General features: G+C 38.9%; 4 non-coding genes across 4 annotated transcripts; all 4 read right to left on the bottom strand.

Annotated features, from left to right (window-relative positions):
- Positions 1-4969: 4969 nt before the first annotated feature.
- Trnam-cau (transfer RNA methionine (anticodon CAU)) lies at positions 4970-5060 on the bottom strand. The gene is given in 2 exon segments: positions 4970-5005; positions 5024-5060. It is a non-coding gene; the product is annotated as a tRNA-Met (tRNA).
- Positions 5061-7572: 2512 nt separating this feature from the next.
- Trnam-cau (transfer RNA methionine (anticodon CAU)) lies at positions 7573-7663 on the bottom strand. Its single transcript is given in 2 exon segments — positions 7573-7608; positions 7627-7663. It is a non-coding gene; the product is annotated as a tRNA-Met (tRNA).
- A 2337-nt stretch (positions 7664-10000) lies between these two features.
- Trnam-cau (transfer RNA methionine (anticodon CAU)) lies at positions 10001-10091 on the bottom strand. Its single transcript is given in 2 exon segments — positions 10001-10036; positions 10055-10091. It is a non-coding gene; the product is annotated as a tRNA-Met (tRNA).
- A 2337-nt stretch (positions 10092-12428) lies between these two features.
- Positions 12429-12519, bottom strand: Trnam-cau (transfer RNA methionine (anticodon CAU)). The gene is given in 2 exon segments: positions 12429-12464; positions 12483-12519. It is a non-coding gene; the product is annotated as a tRNA-Met (tRNA).
- Positions 12520-15970: the final 3451 nt, after the last annotated feature.

Here is a 15970-nt window from a genome sequence, read left to right as displayed (position 1 = left end):
TCTTCATTTAGAAAGCCTCAACCCTTTTCCGGCAGTTCATTTAACTCAAGTTCAGGCCCACCGAAACAGACTCAAAATTTTGACAAATCAGGTGAGCAAAGAAGACCTGTTAATTCAAACACTACTCAACGAAGGTCCGACCATACATTTACTGATAGACAGTTTAGCAGGGTTACATGTAATTATTGTAGGAAGCCAGGCCATGTTATGTCAAATTGTTATGCTTTAAAGAGAAGGCAAGAACAGGAGGGTGGCTCCAAGCCTACTGGTTTGTGCGTTACTGCTAAAAAGTCTGATATAGTGAACAATGTTGATGCATTTGATTATGTTAAAACTCCGCCAGTAGATTGTACACAGAATTCACAAGATAATGTTATGAAACTTTTCTAGCCATTTATTTGTGACGATAAAGTCTCACTTAAAAGTGACATGTCTTGTGATACAAAGATCAGGGTATTAAGAGATACTGGAGCTTCTCAGTCTTTATTGTTACAAGATGTTTTGCCATTTTCTGATGAATCATATTCTGGATCAAATGTATTAATTATCGGTGTAAGCTCTGGTGAATTTGAATCTGTGCCTCTTCACAAAGCTTACTTGTCATCAGATATTATTTCGGGTCCTGTTACTGTCGGCATTAGGCCTACTTTGCCTTTTAAAGGGATTCATCTACTACTTGGCAATGATCTTGCTGGTGACAAAGTAATGGTTAATCCTATTGTGACTGATAAACCTTGTTTAAATCAAACTGTTGATCCTGTTGAGAGAGAAAGTCCAGATTTGTATCCCTCTTGTGCTGTAACGAGGTCTATGTCAAACAAACTTTCTGATAACGGCAAAAACACAGTAACGGACTTACAAGATACATTTCTTACACAAATGTTTACTCAAGGCGACTGCATTGATAATGATGAATCAGACCATTGCACACCCAGTGACATATCACATGTTTCTAAACATCAGATTGTGACTGAACAGCATAAAGACCCAGAAATTTCATGTTTGTTTGAAAGAGCTCTCGATGATTGTGTTATTTCATCTGAACCTGTGTGTTATTATGTCAAGTCTGATATACTTATGCATAAATAGAGACCACCTGATGTATCAGTTGATGATGACTGGGCTGTTAAACATCAGATTGTTGTACCTAAGGCATACCGAACTGAAATTTTATGTATGGCTGGTCACCTGGGTGTTAACAAGACCTACTACAGGATACTGAACCGCTTCTTTGGCCAGGATTAAAGGGAGATGTAACCCAGTTTTGTAAATCATGTCATACATGCCAGGTAGTGGGTAAGCCTAATCAGACCATTCCTAAGGCACCACTAGAGCCTGTACCAGCTTTTCAAGAGCCATTCAGCAGGATATTGATCGATTGTGTAGACCCTCTACCTAAGACGAAGCCTGGAAATCAGTATGTGTTAACTATTATGTGTACAGCAACCAGATTTCCTGAGGCTGTTCCTTTAAGGAATATAAACACCAAGTCTGTTGTCAAAGCTTTAACAAAAGTTTTTTACTCTGTTTGGTTTACCCAAATCCATACAGTCTGATCAAGGTTCAAACTTCATGTCTGGTATTTTTCAGCAAGTTACGTACCAGTTAGGCATTAAACAATACAATTCTTCTGCCTACCACCCAGAAAGTCAAGGTGCAATTGAAAGATTTAACCAAACATTAAAGAACATGATAAAGACTTATTGTTATGACATAGAGAAAGACTGGGATGAAGGTATTCCATTTCTTATGTTTGCTGTTCGAGAGTCAGTACAAGAATCATTGGGTTTCACAAGGAACAGTTTCTCAATGATGACACAAGTAATGTAAATCTGTTGGATTATGTATCGGATTTAAGCTTGTCAGGGCATGAGAATTGGCTAAAGCCAATCTTGAATGTACTCAGAAGAATATGAAACGTAGATATGACGAGAAATCTGTTGTTCGGTCATTTCAACCTGGTCAGAAAGTTTTAGTACTGTTACCTGTACCTAGTAAAAAGCTTTGATGTCAGATATTTTGGTCCATATGTTGTTGACAAAAAGCTGAGTGAGCTTAACTACATTGTTAAAACATCTGATCGACGCACATCAAGTCAGTTATGTCACATTAACATGCTGAAACCCTCTGTAAGCAAAAATGACTCTGACAACATTGCAGTACATTCTGTTAATGTTGTTGCTGCTGACATTGACCAGAGTTGCTGTTATACAGATGACATTGGCGAACAGTTGGTTGACTCTAAGCTCAATTCTTTAAAGCTTTAGAATTCAGATGTCTTAAAACAACTTCATTCTAAACTGCAACATCTGGGACCCATTCAGCAACAGCAACTGTCTGAACTTGTTTATGAGTTTTCACATTTGTTTCCGGATGTACCATCAAGAACTGATGCCATTTTTCACAATGTTGACGTTGGTGATGTCTCACCTATTAAACGGCACCCTTACAGGTTAAACCCAGAGAAGGCTAAGTACCTCTCTAATGAGATTAAGTACCTGTTAGACAATGACTTTATCGAGCCTAGTCACAGTAACTGGAGTTTACAATGTATTTTGGTCCCAAGCCTGATGGTACAGATAGAATGTGTACGGATTACAGGAAAGTCAACGCAGTCACTAAATCAGACAATTATCCAATACCTCGTATTGATGACTGTGTTGACACTGTTGAAGTTTCAGCCTTTGCTACGCCTGATGGACTCTTTCAAAACAAGGTAATGCCATTTGGAATGAGGAATAGCCCAGCTACGTATCAACACCTCATAAATGAGGTCACTTCCGGCTTGGACGGGGTCTACACAGACGACGTCATTATCTTCACTGACACTTAGGAACAGCACATTTCCAGAATACGCCAGTTCTTTGAGAGACTTAGTCAGGCTAAACTTACCGTCAATCTTGTAAAAAGTGAATTTTGTTGTGCCACTGTCACATATTTGGGTAATGTTGTCGGCCAGGGTCAAGTTATTACATTTAGTTACAAAGTGTGCAGTCACAAAGAGCTCTTCCAAAGGAAGACAAGTGAGTTAAAATCTATCCCTGATTTATTAAGTGCGCCCTCGCCCAAAAGCGATTCAACGTGTTTCAGACTAATTACGAATTTATTATCCCGATTATGATTGACGATAGGTTCTGTCTTATTTTATCGCAGCTGGTCAAGCAAATGAAATATACTAATACATCGTTGTCATATTTAATTTTTGGCCAAGCTTGTACCACGGTCTATCTTCTCTCCAGCTGAACTCTAATGAGCAAAAATGATCGTAAATATTGACATGTTTTCATGGGTCGTATTACGCTGATTTCGTGGCGTGTAACATTTCCTATTCGTTACAGCTTCAGTGAGAAAGCAATTGACAGTGTTACAAAGAATGCAGTGAAAATGGTTACACTTAATCTGTGAGTTGAAAAATGCTGGAGTTAAGTATTCGCAACTCGTGGCATTGGTATACTGGTCGCAAAATTGTAGCGGATTAAGCACTGGAGAACTCGGGTTAAGTTCTCAACTCCTGGGATTAAGTATTAGCGCACTCGGATTAAGTAATGAACTACTCAGATTAAGTACTGGCGTACTGGGATTAAATGATGAACCACTCGAAAAAAGTACTGGCGCAATCAGATTAAATATTGAACTACTCAGATTAGGTACAGGCGTACTGGGATTAAATAATGAACTACTCAGATCAACCTTTATTCGCCATGGTATAATTGAAAAGTTTGTATTATTATTGTGAATAGTTAGAATAAAATTCTAACTGAGTTGAACTGACAAGAGGTCGGATTTCGCCAGTTACATGTAATCAGTTACCAGCTAACAAACTGTTGTTGTTTCTCTGGTTTTACTCTTTATGTCGTACTTTCTTATTGTATTATTCACCACTTTTTGCCAGACTTATGTGGCAAGCTGCCATTGTACTAAGCAGATTTCTTCTCTACAGATAATGACAGAGATTTCACTCCGTAAGCCTGTTTATCAATTCTTGGGTGTTCTTGCTTATATTAAGAAGCCGCCATCCATGATAGCTTTTTAAGTCGACTCCCTGCCAGGGACGAAATACTTTGGTTTAGGCTGTTAGTACCTTATGCCAGTTCAGTTCTTGTAGTTCAAAGACGTTTCTCACAATCTACCAGTGAAATAATTTATTGCCTGGTCTCCCCGCCCTGGGGTACCCATGCCTAGAATGACAGGTACTGTGCAGGACGCTATAGGGTCGGGCCGACTTTCTGAGGGTCATAACTACTCGGGCAACAAGTTGACACACGACCCTGTTTTCCATAGAGCTCAGTTTCTGCTACAATACGAACAGGGTTAATCCCCCCACTGGTTTGCGGTCTGTCCCAAATCGCTGCAACAATACAACCAAAAGTCGGACTCCACAATATTAGGCGAGTTCGTTGAATGGAACCCATATTTTCTACCCTTAACCGACTCCAGGAAGGAAAACAATTAATTGGAAATACAAAGTGTGCTGTTCTTTTCTTCCTCTTGGTTACATGTTTCTTGCTTCAGTTCACTCTGTCACTTAATTCTCGGCTGGTCTGTGATCGCATCTTTTAACACCTTTCCATTTCCCAACATGGGTCGATAACTGCTCCATATCCGTAACCACCTATTGTGTCATCTCTGTAATTATTCATTCAGCAGTGCTATCACGTAAAATATAAAAAAAAATAAAAGATTTGGAATTCTTTATCAAACCTTTAATTCGTTTCGATGTGATGAACCGAAAAGCGTCAACAATAATTGGACAAAAGTAATTGTAAGACATATTGCAAATGTTTCCAAGTACATGGAGATGTTCTCGGTGAGAATGGAACTCACAACACTCAGACAGCCCTTGCAAGCGTTATTATGAGAAAGATGCGCTGCCTATTGGTTTACCGTCCAAATTTTTGACCAAAGCAGTACGTCAAAGCGGAAAGATTTAAAATAGTTTCTGAAACATTCCTATTTCATAAAAAATATATGCCCCGGGTGAGGATTGAACTCACGACCTTCAGATAGCCCGTTCATTTGCGATTATGAGACTGACGCGCTGCCTACTGCGCTACCGAGGCCGCTGATGATAGAGTTTTCTATAAACTTTACATCAGTGTTGACAAACAAATTGAGGTAAAAGGTAAAACATTTCGAATTATTTATCAAACATTTAATTCGTTTCGATTTGATGAGCCGAAAAGAGTTTAAATGCATCAAAAATGACTGACGCGCTGCCTACTGCGCTACCGAGGCCGCTGATGATAGAGTTTTCTATAAACTTTACATTAGTGTCGACAAAGAAATTGCGGTAAAAGGTAAAACATTTCGAATTATTTATCAAACATTTAATTCCTTTCGATGTGATGAGCCCAAAAGAGTTTAAATGCATCAAAAATAATTGGACAAAAGTAAATGTAAGATATATTGCAAATGTTTCCAAGTGCATGGAGATGTTCTCGGTGAGGATGGAACTCACAACACTCAGACTGCCCATGCAAGTGTGATTATGAGAAAGATGCGCTGAGAAATTTAAACGTCCAAATTTTTGACCAAAACAGTACGTAAAAGCAGAAAGATTTAAAATAGTTTTTCAAACATTCCTACTTCATTCAATATAGGAGACAAGTGAGTTAAAAATCTATCCTTGATTTATTAAGTGTGTCCTCGCCCAAAAGCGATTCAACGTGTTTCAGACCAGTTACGAATTTATTATCCCGATTATGATTGACGATAGGTTCTGTCTTATTCCATCGCAGCTGGTCAAGCAAATGAATTACACTAATACATCGTTGTCATATTTAATCTTTGACCAAGCTTGTACCACGGTCTATCTTCTCTCCAGCTGAACTCTAATGAGCAAAAATGATCGTAAATATTGACATGTTTTCCTGGATCGTATTACGCTGATTTCGTGGCGTGTAACATTTCCTATTCGTTACAGCTTCAGTGAGTAAGCAATTGACAGTGTTACAAAGAATGCAGTAAAAATGGTTGCACTTAATCTGTGAGTTGAAAAATGCTGGAGTTAAGTATTCGCAACTCGTGGCATTGGTATACTGGTCGCAAAATTGTAGCGGATTAAGCACTGGAGAACTCGGGTTAAGTTCTCAACTCCTGGGATTAAGTATTAGCGCACTCGGATTAAGTAATGAACTATTCAGATTGAATACTGGCGTACTGGGATCAGATGATGAACCACTCGAAAAAAGTACTGGCGCAATCAGATTAAATATTGAACTACTCAGATTAAGTACTGGCGTACTGGGATTAAATGATGAACTACTCAGATTAACCTTTATTCGCCTTGGTATAATTGAAAAGTTTGTATTATTATTGTGAATAGTTAGAATAAAATTCTAACTGAGTTGAACTGACAAGAGGTCGGATTTCGCCAGTTACATGTAATCAGTTACCAGCTAACAAACTGTTGTTGTTTCTCTGGTTTTACTCTTTATGTCGTACTTTCTTATTGTATTATTCACCACTTTTTGCCAGACTTATGTGGCAAGCTGCCATTGTACTAAGCAGATTTCTTCTCTACAGATAATGACAGAGATTTCACTCCGTAAGCCTGTTTATCAATTCTTGGGTGTTCTTGCTTATATTAAGCAGCCGCCATCCGTGATAGCTTTTTAAGTCGACTCCCTGCCAGGGACGAAACACTTTGGTTTTATTCTGTTAGTACCTTATGACAGTTCAGTTCTTGTAGTTCAAAGACGTTTCTCACAATCTACCACTGAAATAATTTATTGCCTGGTCTCCCCGCCCTGGGGTACCCATGCCTAGATTGACAGGTACTCTGCAGGACGCTATAGGGTCGGGCCGACTTTATGAGGGTCATAACTACTCGGGCAACAAGTTGACACACGACCCTGTTTTCCATAGGGCTCAGTTTCTGCTACAATACGAACAGGGTTAATCCTCCCACTGGTTTGCGGTCGGTCCCAAATAGCTGCAGCAATACAACCAAAAATCGGACTCCACAATATTAGGCGAGTTCGTTGAATGGAACCCATATTTTCTACCCTTAACCGACTCCAGGAAGGAAAACAATTAATTGGAAATACAAAGTGTGCTGTTCTTTTCTTCCTCTTGGTTACATGTTTCTTGCTTCAGTTCACTCTGTCACTTAATTCTCGGCTGGGCTGTGATCGCATCTTTTAACACCTTTCCATTTCCCAACATGGGTCGATAACTGCTCCAGATCCGTAACCACCTATTGTGTCATCTCTTTAATTATTCATTCAGCAGTGCTATCACGTAAAATATAAAAAAAAATAAAAGATAAAAGATTTGGAATTCTTTATCAAACATTTAATTCGTTTCGATGTGATGAGCCGAAAAGAGTTTAAATGCATCAAAAATAATTGAACAAAAGTAAATGTAAGATATATTGCAAATGTTTGCAAGTACATGGAGATGTTCTCGGTGAGGATGGAACTCACAACACTCAGACAGCCCTTGCAAGCGTTATTATGAGAAAGATGCGCTGCCTATTGGTTTACCGTCCAAATTTTTGACCAAAGCAGTACGTCAAAGCGGAAAGATTTAAAATAGTTTCTGAAACATTCCTATTTCATAAAAAATATATGCCCCGGGTGAGGATCGAACTCACGACCTTCAGATAGCCCGATCATTTGTGATTATGAGACTGACGCGCTGCCTACTGCGCTACCGAGGCCGCTGATGATAGAGTTTTCTATAAACTTTACATTAGTGTCGACAAAGAAATTGCGGTAAAAGGTAAAACATTTCGAATTATTTATCAAACATTTAATTCCTTTCGATGTGATGAGCCGAAAAGAGTTTAAATGCATCAAAAATAATTGGACAAAAGTAAATGTAAGATATATTGCAAATGTTTCCAAGTGCATGGAGATGTTCTCGGTGAGGATGGAACTCACAACACTCAGACTGCCCATGCAAGTGTGATTATGAGAAAGATGCGCTGAGAAATTTAAACGTCCAAATTTTTGACCAAAACAGTACGTAAAAGCAGAAAGATTTAAAATAGTTTTTCAAACATTCCTACTTCATTCAATATAGGAGACAAGTGAGTTAAAAATCTATCCTTGATTTATTAAGTGTGTCCTCGCCCAAAAGCGATTCAACGTGTTTCAGACCAGTTACGAATTTATTATCCCGATTATGATTGACGATAGGTTCTGTCTTATTCCATCGCAGCTGGTCAAGCAAATGAATTACACTAATACATCGTTGTCATATTTAATCTTTGACCAAGCTTGTACCACGGTCTATCTTCTCTCCAGCTGAACTCTAATGAGCAAAAATGATCGTAAATATTGACATGTTTTCCTGGATCGTATTACGCTGATTTCGTGGCGTGTAACATTTCCTATTCGTTACAGCTTCAGTGAGTAAGCAATTGACAGTGTTACAAAGAATGCAGTAAAAATGGTTGCACTTAATCTGTGAGTTGAAAAATGCTGGAGTTAAGTATTCGCAACTCGTGGCATTGGTATACTGGTCGCAAAATTGTAGCGGATTAAGCACTGGAGAACTCGGGTTAAGTTCTCAACTCCTGGGATTAAGTATTAGCGCACTCGGATTAAGTAATGAACTATTCAGATTGAATACTGGCGTACTGGGATCAGATGATGAACCACTCGAAAAAAGTACTGGCGCAATCAGATTAAATATTGAACTACTCAGATTAAGTACTGGCGTACTGGGATTAAATGATGAACTACTCAGATTAACCTTTATTCGCCTTGGTATAATTGAAAAGTTTGTATTATTATTGTGAATAGTTAGAATAAAATTCTAACTGAGTTGAACTGACAAGAGGTCGGATTTCGCCAGTTACATGTAATCAGTTACCAGCTAACAAACTGTTGTTGTTTCTCTGGTTTTACTCTTTATGTCGTACTTTCTTATTGTATTATTCACCACTTTTTGCCAGACTTATGTGGCAAGCTGCCATTGTACTAAGCAGATTTCTTCTCTACAGATAATGACAGAGATTTCACTCCGTAAGCCTGTTTATCAATTCTTGGGTGTTCTTGCTTATATTAAGCAGCCGCCATCCGTGATAGCTTTTTAAGTCGACTCCCTGCCAGGGACGAAACACTTTGGTTTTATTCTGTTAGTACCTTATGACAGTTCAGTTCTTGTAGTTCAAAGACGTTTCTCACAATCTACCACTGAAATAATTTATTGCCTGGTCTCCCCGCCCTGGGGTACCCATGCCTAGATTGACAGGTACTCTGCAGGACGCTATAGGGTCGGGCCGACTTTATGAGGGTCATAACTACTCGGGCAACAAGTTGACACACGACCCTGTTTTCCATAGGGCTCAGTTTCTGCTACAATACGAACAGGGTTAATCCTCCCACTGGTTTGCGGTCGGTCCCAAATAGCTGCAGCAATACAACCAAAAATCGGACTCCACAATATTAGGCGAGTTCGTTGAATGGAACCCATATTTTCTACCCTTAACCGACTCCAGGAAGGAAAACAATTAATTGGAAATACAAAGTGTGCTGTTCTTTTCTTCCTCTTGGTTACATGTTTCTTGCTTCAGTTCACTCTGTCACTTAATTCTCGGCTGGGCTGTGATCGCATCTTTTAACACCTTTCCATTTCCCAACATGGGTCGATAACTGCTCCAGATCCGTAACCACCTATTGTGTCATCTCTTTAATTATTCATTCAGCAGTGCTATCACGTAAAATATAAAAAAAAATAAAAGATAAAAGATTTGGAATTCTTTATCAAACATTTAATTCGTTTCGATGTGATGAGCCGAAAAGAGTTTAAATGCATCAAAAATAATTGAACAAAAGTAAATGTAAGATATATTGCAAATGTTTCCAAGTACATGGAGATGTTCTCGGTGAGGATGGAACTCACAACACTCAGACAGCCCTTGCAAGCGTTATTATGAGAAAGATGCGCTGCCTATTGGTTTACCGTCCAAATTTTTGACCAAAGCAGTACGTCAAAGCGGAAAGATTTAAAATAGTTTCTGAAACATTCCTATTTCATACAAAATATATGCCGCGGGTGAGGATCGAACTCACGACCTTCAGATAGCCCGATCATTTGTGATTATGAGACTGACGCGCTGCCTACTGCGCTACCGAGGCCGCTGATGATAGAGTTTTCTATAAACTTTACATTAGTGTCGACAAAGAAATTGCGGTAAAAGGTAAAACATTTCGAATTATTTATCAAACATTTAATTCCTTTCGATGTGATGAGCCGAAAAGAGTTTAAATGCATCAAAAATAATTGGACAAAAGTAAATGTAAGATATATTGCAAATGTTTCCAAGTGCATGGAGATGTTCTCGGTGAGGATGGAACTCACAACACTCAGACTGCCCATGCAAGTGTGATTATGAGAAAGATGCGCTGAGAAATTTAAACGTCCAAATTTTTGACCAAAACAGTACGTAAAAGCAGAAAGATTTAAAATAGTTTTTCAAACATTCCTACTTCATTCAATATAGGAGACAAGTGAGTTAAAAATCTATCCTTGATTTATTAAGTGTGTCCTCGCCCAAAAGCGATTCAACGTGTTTCAGACCAGTTACGAATTTATTATCCCGATTATGATTGACGATAGGTTCTGTCTTATTCCATCGCAGCTGGTCAAGCAAATGAATTACACTAATACATCGTTGTCATATTTAATCTTTGACCAAGCTTGTACCACGGTCTATCTTCTCTCCAGCTGAACTCTAATGAGCAAAAATGATCGTAAATATTGACATGTTTTCCTGGATCGTATTACGCTGATTTCGTGGCGTGTAACATTTCCTATTCGTTACAGCTTCAGTGAGTAAGCAATTGACAGTGTTACAAAGAATGCAGTAAAAATGGTTGCACTTAATCTGTGAGTTGAAAAATGCTGGAGTTAAGTATTCGCAACTCGTGGCATTGGTATACTGGTCGCAAAATTGTAGCGGATTAAGCACTGGAGAACTCGGGTTAAGTTCTCAACTCCTGGGATTAAGTATTAGCGCACTCGGATTAAGTAATGAACTATTCAGATTGAATACTGGCGTACTGGGATCAGATGATGAACCACTCGAAAAAAGTACTGGCGCAATCAGATTAAATATTGAACTACTCAGATTAAGTACTGGCGTACTGGGATTAAATGATGAACTACTCAGATTAACCTTTATTCGCCTTGGTATAATTGAAAAGTTTGTATTATTATTGTGAATAGTTAGAATAAAATTCTAACTGAGTTGAACTGACAAGAGGTCGGATTTCGCCAGTTACATGTAATCAGTTACCAGCTAACAAACTGTTGTTGTTTCTCTGGTTTTACTCTTTATGTCGTACTTTCTTATTGTATTATTCACCACTTTTTGCCAGACTTATGTGGCAAGCTGCCATTGTACTAAGCAGATTTCTTCTCTACAGATAATGACAGAGATTTCACTCCGTAAGCCTGTTTATCAATTCTTGGGTGTTCTTGCTTATATTAAGCAGCCGCTATCCGTGATAGCTTTTTAAGTCGACTCCCTGCCAGGGACGAAACACTTTGGTTTTATTCTGTTAGTACCTTATGACAGTTCTGTTCTTGTAGTTCAAAGACGTTTCTCACAATCTACCACTGAAATAATTTATTGCCTGGTCTCCCCGCCCTGGGGTACCCATGCCTAGATTGACAGGTACTCTGCAGGACGCTATAGGGTCGGGCCGACTTTATGAGGGTCATAACTACTCGGGCAACAAGTTGACACACGACCCTGTTTTCCATAGGGCTCAGTTTCTGCTACAATACGAACAGGGTTAATCCTCCCACTGGTTTGCGGTCGGTCCCAAATAGCTGCAGCAATACAACCCAAAATCGGACTCCACAATATTAGGCGAGTTCGTTGAATGGAACCCATATTTTCTACCCTTAACCGACTCCAGGAAGGAAAACAATTAATTGGAAATACAAAGTGTGCTGTTCTTTTCTTCCTCTTGGTTACATGTTTCTTGCTTCAGTTCACTCTGTCACTTAATTCTCGGCTGGGCTGTGATCGCATCTTTTAACACCTTTCCATTTCCCAACATGGGTCGATAACTGCTCCAGATCCGTAACCACCTATTGTGTCATCTCTTTAATTATTCATTCAGCAGTGCTATCACGTAAAATATAAAAAAAAATAAAAGATAAAAGATTTGGAATTCTTTATCAAACCTTTAATTCGTTTCGATGTGATGAGCCGAAAAGAGTTTAAATGCATCAAAAATAATTGAACAAAAGTAAATGTAAGATATATTGCAAATGTTTCCAAGTACATGGAGATGTTCTCGGTGAGGATGGAACTCACAACACTCAGACAGCCCTTGCAAGCGTTATTATGAGAAAGATGCGCTGCCTATTGGTTTACCGTCCAAATTTTTGACCAAAGCAGTACGTCAAAGCGGAAAGATTTAAAATAGTTTCTGAAACATTCCTATTTTATACAAAATATATGCCCCGGGTGAGGATCGAACTCACGACCTTCAGATAGCTCGTTCATTTGTGATTATGAGACTGACGCGCTGCCTACTGCGCTACCGAGGCCGCTGATGATAGAGTTTTCTATAAACTTTTCATTAGTGTCGACAAAGAAATTGCGGTAAAAGGTAAAACATTAAGAATTATTTATCAAAGATTTAATTCGTTTCGATGTGATGAGCCGAAAAGAGTTTAAATGCATCAAAAATAATTGGACAAAAGTAAATGTAAGATATATTGCAAATGTTTCCAAGAGCATGGAGATGTTGTCGGTGAGGATGGAACTCACAACACTCAGACTGCCCATGCAAGTGTGATTATGAGAAAGATGCGCTGAGAAATTTAAACGTCCAAATTTTTGACCGAAACAGTACGTAAACGCAGAAAGATTTAAAATAGTTTTTCAAACATTCCTACTTCATTCAATATAGGAGACAAGTGAGATAAAAGTCTATCCCTGATTTATTAAGTGTGTCCTCGCCCAAAAGCGATTCAACGTGTTTCAGACCAATTACGAATTTATTATCCCGATTATGATTGACGATAGGTTCTATCTTATTCCATCGCAGCTGGTCAAGCAAATGAATTACACTAATACATCGTTGTCATATTTAATCTTTGACCAAGCTTGTACCACGGTCTATCTTCTCTCCAGCTGAACTCTAATGAGCAAAAATGATCGTAAATATTGACATGTTTTCCTGGATCGTATTACGCTGATTTCGTGGCGTGTAACATTTCCTATTCGTTACAGCTTCAGTGAGTAAGCAATTGACAGTGTTACAAAGAATGCAGTGAAAATGGTTGCACTTAATCTGTGAGTTGAAAAATGTTGGAGTTAAGTATTCGCAACTCGTGGCATTGATATACTGGTCGCAAAATTGTAGCGGATTAAGCACTGGAGAACTCGGGTTAAGTTCTCAACTCCTGGGATTAAGTATTAGCGCACTCGGATTAAGTAATGAACTATTCAGATTGAATACTGGCGTACTGGGATCAGATGATGAACCACTCGAAAAAAGTACTGGCGCAATCAGATTAAATATTGAACTACTCAGATTAAGTACTGGCGTACTGGGATTAAATGATGAACTATTCAGATTAACCTTTATTCGCCATGGTATAATTGAAAAGTTTGTATTATTATTGTGAATAGTTAGATTAAAATTCTAACTGAGTTGAACTGACAAGAGGTCGGATTTCGCCAGTTACATGTAATCAGTTACCAGCTAACAAACTGTTGTTGTTTCTTTTTTTCAACCCTTTATGTCGTACTTTCTTATTGTATTATTCACCACTTTTTGCCAGACTTATGTGGCAAGCTGCCATTGTACTAAGCAGATTTCTTCTCTACAGATAATGACATAGATTTCACTTTGTAAGCCTGTCTATCAAGTCTTGGGTGTTCTTGCTTATATTAAGTAGCCGCCATCCATGATAGCCTTTTACGTCGACTCCCCGCCAGGGACGAAATACTTCGGTTTAGGCTGTTAGTTCCTTATGCCACCCAAGAAAACTTTTCCATCTTGTAGTTCAAAGACGTTTCTCACAATCTACCAGTGAAATAATTTATTGCCTGGTCTCCCCGCCCTGGGGTACCCATGCCTAGATTGACAGGCACTCTGCAGGATGCTATAGGGTCGGGCCGACTTTATGAGGGTCATAACTACTCGGGCAACAAGTTGACACACGACCCTGTTTTCCATAGGGCTCAGTTTCTGCTACAATACGAACAGGGTTAATCCCCCCACTGGTTTGCGGTCGGTCCCAAATCGCTGCAACAACACAACCAAAAGTCGGACTCCACAATATTAGGCGAGTTCGTTGAATGGAACCCATATTTTCTACCCTTAACCGACTCCAGGAAGGAAAACAATTAATTGGAAATACAAAGTGTGCTGTTCTTTTCTTCCTCTTGGTTACATGTTTCTTGCTTCAGTTCACTCTGTCACTTAATTCTCGGCTGGGCTGTGATCGCATCTTTTAACACCTTTCCATTTCCCAACATGGGTCGATAACTGCTCCAGATCCGTAACCACCTATTGTGTCATCTCTTTAATTATTCATTCAGTGCAAAGTATCTCCAGTCGGTCTCCGTTCCATGTATAAGTCTTAAAATGTGGCGGATAAGCTTTGCACTCAGTGTTTTGAATCTTTAGCCCGCCGTTTTCAAACAAGTTGTGCAACACAGATCTTTTTATACTTTCATGCTTATTGTCCCAAAGGAATCCAAAAATCAGTTGGGTGCCTTGCGTAAAACATTTTGTAGGTAATAGGGTACACTGTGCAACAAGCCATAACAAAGACAGAGCAACCGTGTTTATTAGTGCAGGTTTCCCCCTTAAAGTTAAGTATCTGCCGTTCCAAGAAGTTACACTTTTCTTCATTTTATTTAATTTCCTATTATTGTTCAGTCCAGAGTGATCTTTGCGAATTGGATGCCACATATTTTAGTTTTTTTCCCAAACTTTAAACCCCACATCAGGAACCTTTCCCTCTTTCCATTTACCAGTTGGGAGAACAGTGCTTTTTGCTACATTTAGTTTAGCACCTGATACGCTTCCATAATTTTCAGCTACACGGAGCACTTCCCCAGCTGATGCAGAATCGGTTAGCATAACTGTGGAATCATTTACATAGGGGCTTCGATCTTGGCCTGTTTACTTGTGCCTAGCATTGGAACACCTTGAATGGTATCATTCGTTTTAACAGCAGAAAAAAAGAGTTCCAAATACAATGTGCACAATAATGGCGACAAGGCACATCCTTGCTGAACACCTCTAGATAATGTAATCTTTTTGGTAATATGGCCGTTCACAATGACTGAGCTTGATATGTCAGTATACAGTAACTCCACACAATTAAAAAAGTCTGGTCCAAAATTGAAATGTTCCAGAAATTTGAACAAAAATGACCAGTTAACACGACCAAGGGTCTTTTCTTGGTCCAGGTTGATAAAACATACACCTAAATCTTTCTGCTCAGCATGATCGTAAACATTACGTAGCAAGTGTAAAGTATCAAAAATTGTCCTACCACGAACATCACATGTCTGATTTTAGAAACCACAGAATCGATTACACACCTGAGGTGATTACATAAGGCCTTTGAGATAATTTTATAATCGACAATGTACGAACTAATAGGCCTCCAGTTTTCAATGCTCTCTGCGTTGTCTGGATCCTTACATAATAACGTTATCAGACCGTATCGCTGCGAAGAGGTCAGCGTTTCTTGTTCAAAACAAAGATTTGCGACATGTGTAAATAGTTTTCCAAAAATTGGCAAAAATCCACATAAAATTCTGCAGGAAAACCGTCAGAACCAGGAGATTGTGGCATAAAATACTTTTGATCATTTTCTTTCTTCCCCTTCTGCCCACGCGTTGAATGAAGTAACGTGTTGGTTTCTCCCCTGGTAAAAGTGTACTGCCTTGGCCCGAATAACGGCCCCACAGTGGATTAATTTCTGTAGACCATTGATTGCCTTCTTTACAAGATATATTTGATCAGATTTC

Source organism: Liolophura sinensis, chromosome 9, assembly GCF_032854445.1.
Source record: "Liolophura sinensis isolate JHLJ2023 chromosome 9, CUHK_Ljap_v2, whole genome shotgun sequence".
In the NCBI taxonomy this organism is placed as follows: Eukaryota; Metazoa; Mollusca; class Polyplacophora; order Chitonida; family Chitonidae; genus Liolophura; species Liolophura sinensis.
Note: the sequence above shows the minus strand (reverse complement) of the source record. Positions and strands in the feature narration are given on the sequence as shown.